The sequence below is a fragment of the Eleutherodactylus coqui genome, chromosome 1, assembly GCF_035609145.1.
Source record: "Eleutherodactylus coqui strain aEleCoq1 chromosome 1, aEleCoq1.hap1, whole genome shotgun sequence".
Taxonomy (NCBI): domain Eukaryota; kingdom Metazoa; phylum Chordata; class Amphibia; order Anura; family Eleutherodactylidae; genus Eleutherodactylus; species Eleutherodactylus coqui.
Genome location: NC_089837.1, coordinates 91,438,272 through 91,455,963, shown reverse-complemented (window position 1 = coordinate 91,455,963; position 17,692 = coordinate 91,438,272). Strand labels below are relative to the sequence as shown.

At 43.6% G+C, this 17,692-nt stretch overlaps 1 protein-coding gene across 1 annotated transcript in view; it reads left to right on the top strand.

Moving 5' to 3' along the window:
- EPHB1 (EPH receptor B1) overlaps nt 1-17,692 on the top strand; it is a 353,248-nt gene that overhangs the window by 294,786 nt on the left and 40,770 nt on the right. The window lies entirely within an intron of this gene.

Sequence of the window (17,692 nt, the reverse complement as noted above, 5' to 3'; positions counted from 1 at the left end):
ACTTTTTTTTTCTTTGCATTGCCCTCACCACTTTTGTCAAAACTGGGCCGGCTTGTCGGGAAGGGGTGTGGACGCACACATTAATGTATAATTTAAGACATAAACTGGCCTAAATTATACCAGAAATGTATGCCAAGTCGGACCTGCCATACACTGCAGTGAAGGCATACATGCGCCTCTTTATGTATTAGATGCATTCCGAGCTGGGGGAAATCCTGTTAAGCCCAGCATGTAAAATGCTGGTCTTAATACATTTTCTCCCATGTGCTGTTTTCTTGCACTTTATAATAATTATACAAAGCAAGCAAATTGCGCTTAAAGGGGATGCCCGGTAGTAGGGTTTTTTTCTGGAAACAGTACCACTCTTGCCCATGGGATGAATCTGCTTGTTGACGCACAGCTTCATTCATTTGTATAAGGATTAGCTGCAATTCCAGACGCAGCCTATGTAGAGGAGTGGTGTTGTTTATGGGGAAAAAAGCCTTTAATTCTGAATAACCTCTTTAATATCACTAAAAACCTTAAAATTCAGGAACCTAATCTAGTATCATATCTGTGTCACATTCACAGGCCTCTAGGAAGCTGGTTAATGCAAATGCATTTGGCATGTGACTTTGCGGAGTTAAGGCCCATTTGCATGCAATGATTATCGCTCAAAATTCGTTCAGAGAATGACATATGACCGATAATTGTTGCATATTAACGCTGCCATCGTTCACTCTTCAGCTGAACGATGATTTTAAGGCGAGCTTAAATTCCATTGTTTAGCCGGAGAGAGATAACAGGGACCGCACGCTGTGTTCTGCACGGGAGTCGGAGATTACATTGTATTCTGCTGACAGCCCATGCGAGAACAATGGAGCTGTGTGCAGAGCTCAGACCACATACTGTGCTCTGCAAGCAGCTCCTGGAGACCCTTTTACACACAATTGAAGCTGATAAAGTGTTAATGGACATTAGTGCCCATTAACATTTTATGCAAAACGATCGCTTAAACTGTCAATCTTTTAATCATTTGAAAGATTGTCTTTGCATGTAAATGGGCCTTTAAAGAGCTTTTCATTGATTAGGTACCGTATATACTAAAATAACAAACCTAGTCAAATAGTTATCTTTTTGAAAATGCTTTATTTCCTCGCCATCACTGTCTAGTCCTGCGCCATTCCTCCTGTTTATCCTGTTGATATTATGATGGGTAGTCCATCGACAATACGCGTCACAAGAGCATGGCGGTCATTCATAGGCTACCACAATCCAGAACTGTTCATAGCAACATCACTGTGGCAGCTTATAATTGTCCACTGTGCTCTTGTAATGTATCTGAAGAGGAGTGGTCGTTGGCCTGTGGTGGTAGAGGTTTAATTTGCAGGTTGTTGGATGATGTGGGAATAAGAACAGGAGGCAATTTCAAGTGGCAGCACACACAAACTTTACATCAATACAGCTTTTCACTTCACAAGAGGATACCTTTCTTTTGATGTTGCATACAACCAGTAACACTGGACAGTCCATACCTCAAATATACATTATCTATCTTTGCCACTATTCCTAAGGAGGATGTTTCTGCTACAGGGGCGATGTCAAGATCGCTGCCTCAGAATGAGGTCTTCTTCCTTACAGCTGTGTCCAGTGAACCATGTTATTCGGCAGTTTTGAATTTTGTGGCCATAGGGACTGACGCTTGGGCTGAAGCATTAACTCTCATTAACTTGGCAGCACTAAACTTCTTGCTATGCGTCTTCTTTCTGGACCCTTGGCTGCCTCTCACCTACGAGTTTAGCAGAGAGGAAGACTCCATGCACGACTCATCAGCTCATCCATCATAGGTCATCTGTGTACCAGTCATCATATTGTCAATGTAGGAGGGAAACTCTATTACCTCCTGCACACAAGTGCTCTGCTGTGCTGTACTTACGTCTTCAACCATCCTCAGTTCACCGCAGCTGTGGTGTTTGCTCTCGTACCCATTTGACCACCCGCAGGATGTAGACCCCCTCTCCTCCTGCAACAGTACTCTTCAGCAGCCATCTAACTGTTTTATTGTTTATGTGATGTTTTTACTGTGTAATAGAACTGTGGCTTTAAGACTGGGCGGGGGCAAGGAGCAGGTATCTAAAGTAGTCTGTGCAGCTATAATTCAGTGTGAGGAGCTGTGAAGGTGTAGCGTTCCAGTGCTGGTTTGGAGCCTCCTGATGCGACCCCAGCAGACAAAAGTCTGGTCACTAATACCAGGGGTCAATAACGGTAAGTATCCATCACAGTACAAAGGAGCAGGCAGGTTGTGTAGTCAGAGGGAAGACAGGAGTTGGTAATAGGTGATAGCAGTTTGCAGGTATAGAGGAGCTAGACTATTGGCAGGTAGCACAATAATCACACACTGGTGCAGTGGAAGGACCAGGCTTTTATAGTTTGCCCAATCAGGATCAGGGTGGAGCCACAACAGGGAACCAGACCAGGAGTACAGGAACATGGCTCAGTCCAGCGGGGGAGCTGTCCAGACAGCTGTATAGCTCAGCAGAGAAAGCTGCTGCTTAAAAGACAGGAGCTCCTGGGTTCAAGCTCTGACAGAATGCCTCTCTGGGTTTGTGTTGCTATGCTGCAGTATGAGGAGCAGGGGATACTCCTCTGAGTCCGTACAGCGATGCTGTGGAGTGAGGGCTACTCTCTGAAGTAGAAGAAACTGCATTGCATAGAATTAGCCCTACATGCATGAGCTCCTCAATGGGACAGGCATTTCTTTTGAATAAAGGCTGATTAGAATGCAAGCATTAGAGACTTCTGCCTCCTCAATTTCCTCTTCACATTTGCCCACAACGTTGATGTGTACAGCTGCCAGAGACTACATTACTAGCGACTGTGTAAGGACTTTTGAGAAACTTGTTACACGGGGAAAAGAGGACTTAGATTGAAACCATGGTTACTGGTTAAGGATTTTGGAGAAACCCAATATACGGGTACTGGACTTTTAATGTAATACCACTAATGCAGATGCTATGTAATAGCCAGCTGGAGTCATTCCGGAATAGGACTTAAGCAGTTGATCGGTTTTCTTTTTATATTTTATTAAAGCATACATGTTGGCACTCAGACTCTATATAAGCTGTCCCGAAATGTCAGTGCTACCCGCGCCATCTGCGATCACCGGGTAAACCGCAAGCAAGATACCAGAGTCCCCTTAGGCCATTTGCCTGTAGCCAATGGACTACTCTTCCTTTGCTTACTCCTGGGATGGACTAATTTCCACCTTGCAGCAATCACTACAGTAGGGCTTGTCTCTTGTACCTATCATAAGCAGGTGGTAGATTTTACTCCATACGGCATGTAGTGCACTACCAAAAGCAGAACAGAGGGGTATAGTTTTAAGTGTCTGTACAGCTGATGCTTATAACTGGGCCCTTTAGCCTGTTATGCACCAGTTGTGTCACACAAGAAGTTGACATACAACTCTATTGTCCCTCTGGGCTTGTGACATGCTACTCCTGTTATCAAATGGGGCGGGGCTTACACCTGTGCTTGTCAGAGCAGCAGCATCACTTTCATCTTCATAAGCTGTCCTTTGAGGAAAGCTGGGACAATATTGGAGCTGCAGCACCGCTCATGTTACTTGTGGAGGAGGTGAGCTCCTCCTCTTCCTTAAAGGGGGACACTACTTTTCTTCAATTTACTATATGGCCATGTTTGTAGTTATTTCTCCTGCATAATAGATTTTTTGACCATGAAACACTGACGTCCTATTGGGAGAAGTATGAGAAGTACAGTATGTCTAGCCACCACCAGACAATTATCTCTGCAGTGTTTCAAACCAGACGGGAAACTCGAATTCAACACTGACCTGTCTAGTCACAATATTGAAACATACAGTATGTGTTAATTATTATAATTACTCACACTGTATAAATAGACTGCTATGTTATTAGTTCAACAAATCTATCACATTTGATAACATTTGCCGATACAAATGCAAAAGTTGAATGCATGGGTACTTCGCTTTTACTGCCTGCCTAGTTGTTAGATTTGACCGGTTGAGGGACATGTTTATATCTCAACTCCTCGGTCTCTGCTGCAGCAGACCCCTACCATCTATACTCTCTTAGGCACTTTATAGCCAATTAATATACCCATCGGACTTTGCAGTCATCCAAGCACCAAGATGCCAATGCTCAATGAGAAAACTAATCATCATGCTACAACTCCATTCTCCAGTTCTCTATTCCTCCTTGGATAATTCGTCATCTTGGTTTTGAAAAACCCATCATTCATTTCCGAATGTGAGCTCTCCAAGGGACAGCATCAGCTATGTTTGTACGTGAGCCACGTCTGGATGGTAAAGTGCAGACAGATATATTTATGCTATTAAATAATAATGCAATAACCCCCCAAAATTCTCCTTCTTTCTATTGCCTTTTCCGATTTCCTTTCATATAAGATAAGATTTTCTCCTATCTCATGATTGCTTGAGATATTTCCCTATTGTGTATTCTGTATTGTGATTACAAAGCAGACCGGCTCCAATTAAGAGAATGGCACGGTGTACCGAGCACCGCTATGTTGCATTATCAGAATATAAATAAGGTGACACTTGTTATTTCTCAGTACTTACTAATCGGGCCCCTCACTCTTCTCCCGCGTTGCATTTCTCCATCTCCTCTTTATTATTCGTCCCTGCTTTTTATGCCGATAATTCTGTCTCTTTCATTGTCGCTATCAAGTACAAGATGCTTTTCAATTGTCACTTTCATCACGGCATTTCTATAGCAACAGTAAAATCCCAGTTTAGTATTCTGTTTTATTTATTTTATTATTTCCTTTTTTTTGTTGTCGTGTACTGGATTTGCTCTGAGACTTCTGACAGCTCATACTTCAAAGTCCTAGTCTCGACGAACAAAGGTAAAGCGTGCCGGGCAGGTAAAACGGCGAGCTGGAGAGTACCAAACACGGGTCACAAAAGAACATTTCAAGAATTCTATTTTCCTTTCACTGCTTCATATTGCTTTTTTGTAGACATTGACATTTCAATTACTTTGGATCCTATATGCATTATATAATATAGAGCATAGAACTGCATGAAAATCCGTGGCAGAATGGTGAGGCTCAGCCTCGGACTTCTGGGGAGTAGATGGTTTTGGATGACAGCACAGGCTCCCGGGATGATACAAAAAGTCAGGAAAATTACTTGAATTTCATTCTTTTATTCATTCCAAGCAGTCCAGTATGTACAGTAGCATGGCAACGTTTCGACAGCTAACGCTGTCTTTGTCAAGCTCATATACCAACAGAAAAGTGCCCCATTTATAGTACAAGTACCTCCCCATAAAATTAAAGGGGTTCTGACATAAAAAAAAAAAAAATTGTACTCACCTTGCCTGGCCAGGACCGATCGCCAGGCATGTCCCCTCCAGCCGGCATCTTTTTCTGTGGCTTGTAGAAGCAGAGCAGGAGCGGTCTAAATGACCGCTCCTGCTCTGCTCCGTCCGTCAGTCACGTCCGAGGTGAACGGACGGACCGCCCACAGCAAGCACGTCACAAGCAGTGCTTGCTGTGGGCGGCCCATCCGTCCTGGCTGAACTCCGACATTCTGCGCGTGCGCAGTGGAGACGCGGCCCGTCCTGACTCCTGTCAGAGGGCACCTCTCCACTGCGCATGCGCGCGATCCCGGAGCAGCGCGGCTCGTGGAGGAAGAAGAGGAAGAGCAGCACCTGCTGGGAGATGACCCCCCCGATGTCAACAACAACAGGAGAAAAGGTAAGTATGAGGTTTTTATGTTTTAGCAGCCATTAAACCCTGGGTTCCCTGTGTCCATTAGGCAGACCAGGGAACAATGGCTGCTAAAGCATAAAAACATTATTCATGTCAGAACCCCTTTAAGTGTAATGAATATCACCTGTATCCTCGGCGGTACGCATCCATCACGGCTCTGAAGCGTAGTCCGGCGTCTATATTACTATGTTGCGCAGGACCGGAAATACGTCAGTGCCCACAGTAGCTCAGGGCGGAAGTAGTACAGCGCTCTCAATAGCCCATGTGTTCGCCACTCTATGTTAGATAGAAATGAGTATCTGTAACAACGACTTCTACATCGTCCGGTGTTTATACTACTGTGTTGCACAGAACCGGAGGTACGTCAGTGCCCACAGCCGCTCAGGGCGGAAGTGACAAAGAGCTTACAACAGCGCATATATTAATCACTAAACAGATTACAGAAGCAGGTTCCCATAGCTACAGTATCAACAGAAAGTATGTCATACCAGGGTAGCAACGCTACAAGCAAAGGAAACTGAGAGTATCTCCGCAGGAAATCCTATATGAGTAATGGATATAATATCAAAAAACCAAACCATTACGGTATACTAGCAGATAATAATAATATGCAGACTAGATGATCTATAAAGCAGAATGTTACATACACCTCACAAACGGGAGGTAAATGTAGTATAATGTCATAGTGGACATCGATAGTATATGATCCATACTGTGACAAGTGCATAAATGGCATTGAAAAAAATCGCATATATGTATGTATAATGTATACATCTGCCCAAAGTTACACATAGAAAAATTTTTCAAAGAAGATCATCCATATATGAACATCAAATATATATGCCAAAGAGCTTAATATATTAAGTTTATTATTATATCATTAAACAGTTATACAACATACCCTTAAAAAAGGGGAAAAACAACAAGGCAAAAGCACAACACAGTAAATAGCACAAAAATTATTTTTATGTATATGTCACAATGTCAAACTGAAGAGTGGAGAAATAAGGGATTACTGAGCCGTGTTGGAAGTGCAACCCGAGGAAATCTGGAAAAACGGGGAAAAAAGCCTGGGGACTTCTGCGTGGGTTGAATTGTCAGATCCATGTCAGAAAAATCAGTGTGAATATGACTTTAGGCATTCTTTCCCACTATGGATTTTGGCATGTATTCCGCACCAAAATCTGCGCCAAATCCAATTACAATCTGCTGCCTATTATTTTCAATGGGAAAAATGTACTGTCATTTATATGGCTTGGAGATAAAGTATTTTGAATTTCACACTGAAAATCCCATTGAAAGCATTGGGACGGGGGGGAAAGTGCATCAGTGTAGCTTTAAAAACCAGGTTGAAAATTCATAAGTTAACTAAGATTGTAGACCTGCTTTCCATATGAATACGAATAAGAAAGATGGAACAATACCTCTGCAGCGCCACCTATTCCTGCAAGTCAATGTCCAACCCTTTATACAGGTCTATGGAACAATGATTTGGGAATCAAAAACCAAGCCAGACTCCATGCACAGACAGCTGTTTCGGGGTGTTTGCCCTTCATCAGTGTAGAGTAGTATTCTGGCTTGGCTAGTGAGAGGCCTATAGGCGTGTTTTATTCATGCTTCTATTTATTTGCATATATTTCCCAGAGGAGCATGGCTGGCCTTATAATTCTCCTCACTGACTGTCTAGGTGCTCTCATTAAGGAGTGATGATATCCCTCCTTACTCACGTCATAGGCCTATTGAAATCAGTGGTTTTGTTTTATCCCGTTATAGCAGCACAAGGGGAGAAAACCACATTCGCCTGAATCCGCCCAAAGGGCTTTTACCCACTAGCATTTTTTTTTCTTGTGCTGTGAGAGCGAGTGAAAACACATGCCTCGCAGTGCAAAGAAAACACTGCAATATCACTAAATGCTTTGAATGTGGCCGGCAGCAGCAGCGCCAGCCCTATTGAAAGCATAGGGAGCATATTGTGGACTTCTGCCACAGCTGTAACAGAAGTCCAGGATGCTATAACATTGCTTTCAATGGGGTCTGTGCTGCTGCGGCCCCATTGAAAGCAGTGGGTTGCAGGCAACCCCTGCAGCGATGATTTTCAGGGAAGGGCTTGAAATATAAGGCCTTCCCTGAAAATCATCCCTAGCTGTTAAAAAAAAATAAAAAAATTATATACTCACCTCTCCGCCGCTCAGGGCCATCCTCCAGCTGGCTCCCCGACACTGCTGTGAAGCTCTCTCAGCAGGCGGGGATTTAACCCTTTCCAATCCAATTTGCATTCTGGTTTTCCTAGGGGGCTTACTCTTTTTCTGCGGTTATACAACGGCGTATCTGCTGGCTAAAGCCAGTACTGCACGAGGTGACACGTTGGATAGGCTCCGACAGCAGGGGGGCTGGCAATATGTAGTAAGAGAACCCAGATGGACGTCTTCCAACATCAGAGCAGTATAACCTTAAATCATAATGTCTTTAGATGTCAGAGAGTGGATTGGAAAGGGTTAAAAATCTCTGCCTCCTGAAAGGGCTGTGCTGATTGGCTGAGTGCTCAGCCAATCACAGGCAGCGCACAGCCAGTCATTGATGAAGCAATGGGATAGCATCCTGGACTTCTGTCGCAACTGTGGCAAAAGTCCTCGATATACTCCCTATGTTTTCAATGGGGCTGGCGCTGCTGCTGCTGGTCCCATTGATAACACTGAGTAATATCGCAGATTTTTTTCTCTGCGATGCGAGGCTGGAGTGAAAAATCGCAAATGCGTATGCAACCATTGAAAATTTGTTTCATAATCATCGCTCTCGCATCGCAGGCAAAAATATTGCTAGTGGGTTAAAGCCCTAAGGGTGACTACCCACTAGCGTTTGCAAATTTGCAGCATTTTTTTTTCCGGGTGTCTATGGGGCTTTCTAGTGTTAAAAACGCATTGCGGCAAAATCACAATTTACCGCAAAATCGTGATTTTGTGCGATGCAATTTTAGCATTAACAAATCCCATAGACCCCTGGAGAAAAAAAACCTGCGAATTTCGCAGTGAAAAAGAAATGTAGGGGGTAGTCACCCTAAGGCCTCAGTCAGACGGGCGTTTTATCGTGCGTTTTGCGCATCGCATGTCGGATGCGCATGCGCAAATCGCGTGACCGGAGGCGAAAAATCGCGGGAAAAATCGGCACCTACCCGCGTTTATCGTCGCTGCAAAACGCCCATCTGACCGGAGAAAAATCGCCGTGCGCATCAAAATGCGCATGAAACTTCGTCTGACCGGCGAAAAAAATGATTTTGGTGCGCACATAAAACGGCGAACGCAGATAGGCGCGATTTGCGAATCGTCGTGTCCTATAATTTTTCGCAAAAGCGGACATGTGACCGATATCATAGCAAACTATTGGTTCTATATATGCGCGAAACGCATGCGCATGCGCAAAACGCGCGAAAAAATGCCTGTCTGACTCAGGCCTAAGGGTGCATTCAGACGACCGTATATCGGCCATGTATTCACGCCCAGACGATATACGGCGTCTCTCTCTGCAGGGGGAGGAGGCTGGAAGAGCCGGGAGCAGTGCTCTGAGCTCCTGCCCCCTCTCTGCCTCCTCTCCACCCCTCTGCAGTATTTGCAATGAGAAGAGCTGTCTGCAAGAAAAAAAACTGCATTTTCATCTGAAACGGCCGTATAGCTTGTTCTAAGAGAGAGTACCGATACATATTGTGAACCAGGATAAGCAATGCATGATAGGACAGGTTTCATTATTCGTTTTCCAGGAGCCAAAACACACAAAGATGTCTGTGAATTGATGTTTTCAGGGCAAAAAGCTACAATTTCTTTTTATTGCCAGTTTCTACATTATTCATAAATGTTAATAAAGACTATTGTATTGCCAGAAAATAGCATTTTCCTTGAAAACAATAATCTAAATGCTTAATATATGAGTTAGTCGTCTGATTTAGGGTTTAGATTGTTTCTTATAAACCAATGTGACAGCATTGGCTATCACCCACCAGACCTGGAATCCTTAGGGCAGTTTCAGATGAACGTGTTAACCACTGCTGCATAACGGGACAAAACAGAACCACTGATTTCAATGGATTTCAGTGGGTTTTTTAATTTACTATGGGGCAAGTCCTATCTTTCTGCTATTTTTCTCCAACTCCTGCGCTGTGGCGTGGAGTTTGAATGGTCGGTGAAGGGGAATAAATTTCTCCCCCTTCGGGCACAACAACGCTTCATGCCGGTGAGCGTTGTTGTGTTTACGGACATTTGAAACTGCCCTTAAAGAAATATTCCAGACAAAAAGATTGATCACCTATCCACTGGGGGGATGACAATTATTGGATTGTTTCAGGCTTGACTGCTAGGACCTCCACTGATCACCCCATGATTGCGGCAAGGAGGAGACTAAATGAAGAAGTAGTCAAGCATGCTGAGCTAAACGCTGTGAAGGCAAGAGCCAATACTACTACCAAATCATGCTCTAACTGCCAAATATGTCTTATGCCAACTGTCATTACTCAAGGGGTGTAACTATAGAAAAATTGGTATCCTTAACTCAGTATGTATTGTACCATGCATGCATAAAAGTTGCACTGAAGTACGACTGGAAATTGCATGATCATAGCCAATTTGCTGCCATAACCTAAGTCATTTAAGATATACAGTATTTGGGAATAAAGTTGTATTAAGGGGGTTGTCCGGGAAGGTGAAATCCTTAACCAGACATGTTGGAACCTCCACTTTTATCCCAGTTCTGACATTGGATCACATGGTATGGACCCTCTTTGTCATCGCAGAAGCAGAGGCATCACGAGTTCCAGGGAACATACCCTGGGCATCTAACAGAGTTAAGTATGCTACAGCAGAGAGCCGCAGGTTCTCTAAACTCCCATTGTCTATACGGTAAACTGCAGACTGCATCCCTGTGACTTGTATTATAAAATTAACGATAGACACTGTAGAAAAGAAAATCTACAGAAAAGCGTTTTTTTCTGTTCTTCCCACTTTCCCAAAACAGTAAGAAAAAGTAAACAGTCATGTATCCCAAAATGGTGAAAATAAAACTAAAAGTTGACTTCTAAAAAACAAGCTCTTATACGGTTACATAAACGGAAAAGTAAAAATGCTACAGTTCTCGGAATGTAGCAATACAGAACAGAAGTTTTCTGCATCCCGCAAATAAAAATAAATAATAAAAGTTACATATATAGGATATCCACCCCAAATCATTCCTATAAAAACTACAACTAGTCCTGCAAAATAGAAGGTCTCCTACAGCTCGTAAACTGAATTAAAGATAACAAAGCTATGAACATTATAACACAGAGAAGAGGAACATTTTACTGCTTCTTAAAGGGGTTGTCCCGCGCCGAAACGTATTTTTTTTTTTCAACCCACCCCCCGTTCGGCGCGAGACAACCCCGATGCAGGGGTTAAAAAAGAACACCGCACAGCGCTTACCTGAATCCCCGCGCTCCGGTGACTTCTTACTTACCTGCTGAAGATGGCCGCCGGCATCTTCTCCCTCGGTGGACCGCAGGGCTTCTGTGCGGTCCATTGCTGATTCCAGCCTCCTGATTGGCTGGAATCGGCACGTGACGGGGCGGAGCTACCAGGAGCCGGTCTCCGGCACGAGCGGCCCCATTCAGAAAACAAGAAGACCGGACTGCGCAAGCGCGTCTAATCCGGCGATTAGACGCTGAAAATTAGACGGCACCATGGAGACGAGGACGCTAGCAACGGAACAGGTAAGTGAATAACTCCTGATAACTTCTGTATGGCTCATAATTAATGCACAATGTACATTACAAAGTGCATTAATATGGCCATACAGAAGTGTATAGACCCACTTGCTTTCGCGGGACAACCCCTTTAAGGCTAAAATTAGTAACTTCTAGGGGCGGATTGGGAAATCAAACTGACCCTGGAAAAAAATTACAAAGTTGCCACATGTTGTAGGCAGGCCCAAACTAGAAGCAAATCGCCAGTAGCAGCCAGAAAGATGGAAGTAGGGGGAAAGCCTATGTGGTGTGCATAGCTCATTGCAGCAAATCTACTATGAAGCACAGAACATGTTGTAACTGGAGGTATACATTAATGTGCTGCCTATTTTTAGCGACCATGGTTATGTGATTGGACAAAGGGATAAAGCTCCCTCTCTTCCCATTGGCCCCCCAAAAATGCAATCCCCGCATGCCATTGGGTAACCATGACCGCCAGGGCCTGAGAAAAGGCCCCCAGGTATGCAACAGCGGTATGCCTATTAAGTTGAACCTTCAGTAAAACCTAATTACTTTGCCAGTTTAGATGCATGCCAGTTTAGATGCACAGGGGATAATTCTGTGCTCTACTGACTATATCAAAGATCACATTGTGATGTCCTTAGTGGGTCTAAATAGATAATGGGATGATTTTTAATAAAAAAAATTAATTTAGCACAGTTTAAAAAAAACAACTTTTTTTCTATTTTGTAGAAGTGCCAAAAAATAAACCCCACACACATTATATCACTTTAATCATCGTGGCCCATATAATTACACCTACACTGTCACTGCACAAAACCGACCAACATTTCCAAAAATAACACTAAATGGGGGCTAAATAATACCCCCAGACCATGACCACATAATACCACCAGTGTTGTTGAAAAAAACAAACACTCTTACATTATCACTACGATACAGTGGCCAAATAGCAGTATATACTATGCATAGAAAAAAAAGGGATTGTCAGCAGCACCACACAAATCCCATCTGGGTTGAGCCCGAAGCAATCAGTGCTCTATATGGCATCTGGAATCATAGATGGCACACAAACTCAGTCCCAAAAATTAAAAGAACAGAGCAGCGTAGGAGGTGCACAACCCTCCCCCCCCCCCCACCCCCAAAAAAAGCAAACGGGGAGATGCTCACATCCAAGTAGTTATCTAACTTTATTCAGCATATCCACAGAAACAAAGGCAACATTTCAAGTGTCTTGCGGTCTTTGTCAAGTACCTAGTGTGAGTATCTCCATTTTTTTGTTGTTTTTTTTTTTGTGTGTGCACCTTCTATGCTGCTCTATTTTTTTAATATTTTGCAGTACATTTTACGTTAGCACAGGCACTCTGCAGACCGTATAAATGATTACAGCACTATTATATCCAGTGATCACAGGTGACTGATCAGTTTCCCTTTTTTTTCATCTGGCCCAGACTGCCATAATGACTTCTCTGGGTCACAAGTTGGTGTCTGCAGAATTTCAAACAGATATCTTTGACTCTTCAAATTTTCAGGGACATGGCTTTGTTTTTCTAACCTCTACATAATCTCCCCCTTCATAGTTCCCCGGATAGTAATAATGCCACCTGAAGTGATCGACACAGTAATAGTATTCCCTTTTTTGTGCTTCCTGTAGATACCCCACAGTAAGTGTCACTTTTTGTGCCTGACACACAGCAAAAGTGCTCCCACTCTATATCAGTGCCTATAGTATGCCCCCCCCCCCAACTCAGTAGTAATGCCCCTCATATGCTCCTACTCAGTAATAATGTTCCATATAGGCCCCCACTCAGGAATAATTCCCCTCATACACCCTCACTCAGTAATAATCTTCCTCACAGGCCCCTACTCAGTAATAATCCCCCTCACAGGTCCCCCACTCAGAAGTAATGCCCATATAGCTCAACTCATTAATACCGCCCCACTCAGAAACCATGCCTATATACCCTAACTCATTAATAATGTGCCCACTCAGCAATAATGCCCTATAAAGGCTCACACTCAGCAATCATTCCCCATATCGGCACCCACTCAGTAATAATGCTCCTCACAGCCCCCCACTCAGTGATAAAACTCATATTGGCCCTGGTAGCCCCCATATTATTCAGCCCCCCACTCAGTAAAATGACTTTTATATATATTAAAATTTTAAAAACTTATACTCACCTACGTTGCTCCTCCAACTTAGTGTACCTGCAGTTTGTTCACGGCGCCACCACACTGTTTACCCACTGACTTGCTCTAGCGCGATCATGTGATCGCTCTGGCCAGCTTCTGGCTGCAGCTATCATGTTTGTCACATAATCACTCTGTTTGGAAGTAAGCGAGTGAACAATGTGGTGTTGCGCATGGGTTGAAGGGGCACTGAGTGGGAGGAGTGACACCGTTTTTTAAATTTTTTTTTATTTTTAGACATTTTAGCAAAATAATGCTGAAAAATTGGCCCCTCCACAAACCTCAGGACCTGACCAGCCCACTGGGAATTTTCCTGGTGCGTTGAATGGGCAATCTGCCCCTTATTACTTCACTAAAGTGTAAAATGGGTTGGACCAGAATCACATTAGCCTGTGGATAGGGGATAACTTGCTGATCGGTGGGGGGTCTAACTGCTGAGACGCCCAAAATCCTGAGAACCATATTCCACATCCTCCTCCCTGTGGCATTACTACACCCCCAGCAAGGCACAGGAGACTGAATCTTGAATTGCATAGAAGGTGAAATGCTGAGCAATAAGCCCGCGAACCAGCAGTGAAATCTGTCAGTTTAAATGCTCTGCCCGAGCGCCAACAATCTTGGTGGTGACATCAGCGCTCGTGCAGTTGTTTAGAAGACTGTCGTCCTGTGTAAAAGGGACATTAGTTATTAACATGAGCTGAACAAGCAGCCCTCTGCCATGATATGACCCAATATCTGAGTTGGAAGTGGAGGTTTCAACACTACAACACCACAAGTCCAGATAAGGGTTTTACCTCCCTGGACAACCACTTTAACCTCTTTGCACTCCATGAGGTACATGTGCAACATGGGGAGTAGGACAATGAGGTGAAATGCCACATATATTTATGACCTGTAGATGGTCCAAAAGGCGCTGGCTGAGACTAACAGCCTCCCACTACAGCAGCGCTGATCAGTGAGAACACCGATCTCTGCTGTTAGCCCCTTACATACTACAATCGATGTTGATTGCTAAATGTATAAGTTTCACAAAGGGAGGAAGCTCCCCCTGTGATCTCATTGGCCTTCTATCATGTAATCTGGGAGAGCCAAGGGTTGGACTGGTCAATGGCATCCACGTTTGTCATGGCTTGTGATCGCTGTAAGTGATAATACGCTATAGTACAGAAGTGATGCAGTGCATTATATGATTGATCATGAAATTGTAGATTTAAGTCCCCTACAAGGAAATAAAAAAAATGTAAGAAAATGTTATAAAAGGCATAAAAAACCTTTTTTCCCTATACTTTTCCCTTTTTTTTTTTAATATACATGTTTGGTTTTGCCCCATCCATTGCAATCCATACAATATATTAAACACATTTTTTATCCCTTGTGGCAAACATTATTAAAAAAGGTAAAAAAAACCACAATGCCTTTTTCTTGTTCATTTTGCCTAGCAAAAAAACACAACAAGGGGTCGGGATGGGGTGGAGCTAAGTTTCGAAATTTAGCTCCACTCCACCCCACCCCTTCCATTGCAAATAGTGGCGAGGGGCGGAGAGGGGGCGGGAGCTCAGTGCACTGCTCCCGACTCTTCCAGCTTCCTCCCCCTGCAGAGAGGGACACCGTATATCGGTCAGGCGTGAAATCCTAGCCAATATAAAGTTGTCTGAAGCTGCCCTAAAAGTGATCAAAAAGTCATATGTAGCTGCAAATGGTACCAATAAAAATTACAGCTGGCTATGCAAAAAACATGCTCTCAAAGAGCTCTGTTGATGGGAAAATAGGGTGTAGGCAAAGGGTTAAAAAAGAAGTGTAGATTTGAATGCAGCGATGCAAAAAATTAATAATAATAATAGATGTATGTATAGTGGGATTGCAATATCAGAATGGCCTGCAGGGAGTGCTAGACATGCATTCTGATTCTTGCAAAAAACAAACAAACAGAAGCTAAGGTCAAAAGAGCCAGTTCCTGACAGACTTGAGAGAGAGTCCTAGCTCAGTGGAGATGAAGGAAAAGACTAAAGCCCCATTTGGACCAGTGAGATACCATGTGGATCTGTTTGGGACCGTCACCTGGTTTGACGGAGGAGGACGCCCTCCAGGCGCCCTGGGCGGGGTTGGTGACGGTGACCCTGAGGGTTGTGAACCCAAGACTATATGGTCTGTGATGTATGCTGTGAATAAATGCTGGCGGGCACTAGTTTTAAAGAAATTCAAGTCTCCTGAGCCATCTATTTACACGTGTGGTGCACCATGTTCCTGACATTGAGGCCGGCAATCCGCAGGCAGGAAACCCCCCCTATGTATGTGTGTGTGTGTATGTATATATATGTGTGTTCAAAATGGTAAAAAATAGAATTTTAGAATTGCTGTAATCTCAACAACCCACAGAAAAAAGTTGTCATGTCAATTTTACGGTGGGCACTATTAAAAAAAAAAAAAAAGACAGAATTTTTTCACCTTGCCCTCCAAAGAAAATGAATAACAGTCACACGATACATTACATACACCCCAAAATGATACCGCTACATACCCCCAAAAGCTGCATCTCCTCACACAAAGAACAAGCCCTCGTAAGGCTCTGCTAGCAGAAAAATAAAAAGTCATAGTTTTTGAAAGGTGGAAATGAAAATCCCCCAAAATTGTCACATCCTTGGGTACGAAATGGGCTACAGGTTAATTGTGCACAGAGCACAAGACATTTCATGGATGCCCTCTGAAGACTTGGACCAGGACCTGCCAGCTTCCACCTGGTAAATATAGCACTGACTGTTCTTACTTCCTCCCAGGCTTCTATGCCAATTTCCTTAGGACAGAAGGAGCTTACTTCTTGATATATGTTGAGGATTTGTCTTTTTCTTTAAATACAGCCGAGATGGTTTATTGAGGAAATCCTGGGCAAGTGCAGAGGAGATTTTAATTTTTAAATCCAGCTGACGGAAAGACTGTAAAAAGGCAGCGAGCGCAGCAGGAGGCCAGCTTTTAAATAACAGGCAGCCGGGATCATTATTTGTACCAAGTCACAGGAAAACATTACACAACTTGCAGCTTGTTCTTAGTGAGGGATATAGCCGGCTTATTATTAAACCTTTCTGTTCAGGTCATTGTGTAGCCATCATTTACACTGTGCTCAAAGCAACACCGGTGTCAATAGGATGTGCTCCGTAGAAAGCCACGCATAGTAATGAAGGAAGCCAGGATGGGTACAGGCATTTTGCTTTGATAATGTTTATTGCAAAATCTATGTAGAGTCACTGATACTTTATCTGAGAAGAGGGGAAAGAGGCTTTTTTCACTAATAAGATAAAATGCAAAATGTATTATTTTTGCATTATAGGTAAAATCAAAAGACAATTAAACCACTGGGTATGATTTAAAATGCATACATTTAAGGGGTCAAGTCCACAGGTGGGTCGGATTCCGCATGCAGGAGCCTTCAGTGCAATCCAACCCTGCCCGCAGCCGGCCACAATACGGAATCCGCGGACAACCCACAATCTCAATTGCGGATGGGCCGCGGATCAGACAGCTTCCATTGACTTCAACACAAGTCAGCGCACTAAAATAGAGCATGCTGCGATTTGTTTTCTGCATGCGGAATCCGGAAAACAAATCCACATGTCAAAATTCAAGTCCTCGTCCTAATTAGGTAACTTGATGGTGAAGTATCAGGAGAGGTATATGTATGGGGTGCCAGGTGCAGCCAACCCAGGAAATGTTTAACCCATGGGTAGACCTATGTAAAACGGAATGTTATGGACCCGAAGGTTGGGAATAAGGTGCAGTCCTTTAATACACATGCACATATAGAGATGCTGTCAGATATTTTAATGACAACACCTGTGTATGTGCATGTCTATTAAAGGACTGCACCTTTTTCCCAGCCTTCAGGTCCATAACATTCCATTCTACATATGTCTACCCAAGGTTGGAACATTTCCTGGATTGGCTGACGCTGGCACCCCATACATATACCTCTCCTGGTACTTCACCATCAAGTTACCTAATTAGGGCGAGGACCTACTAACCATCACC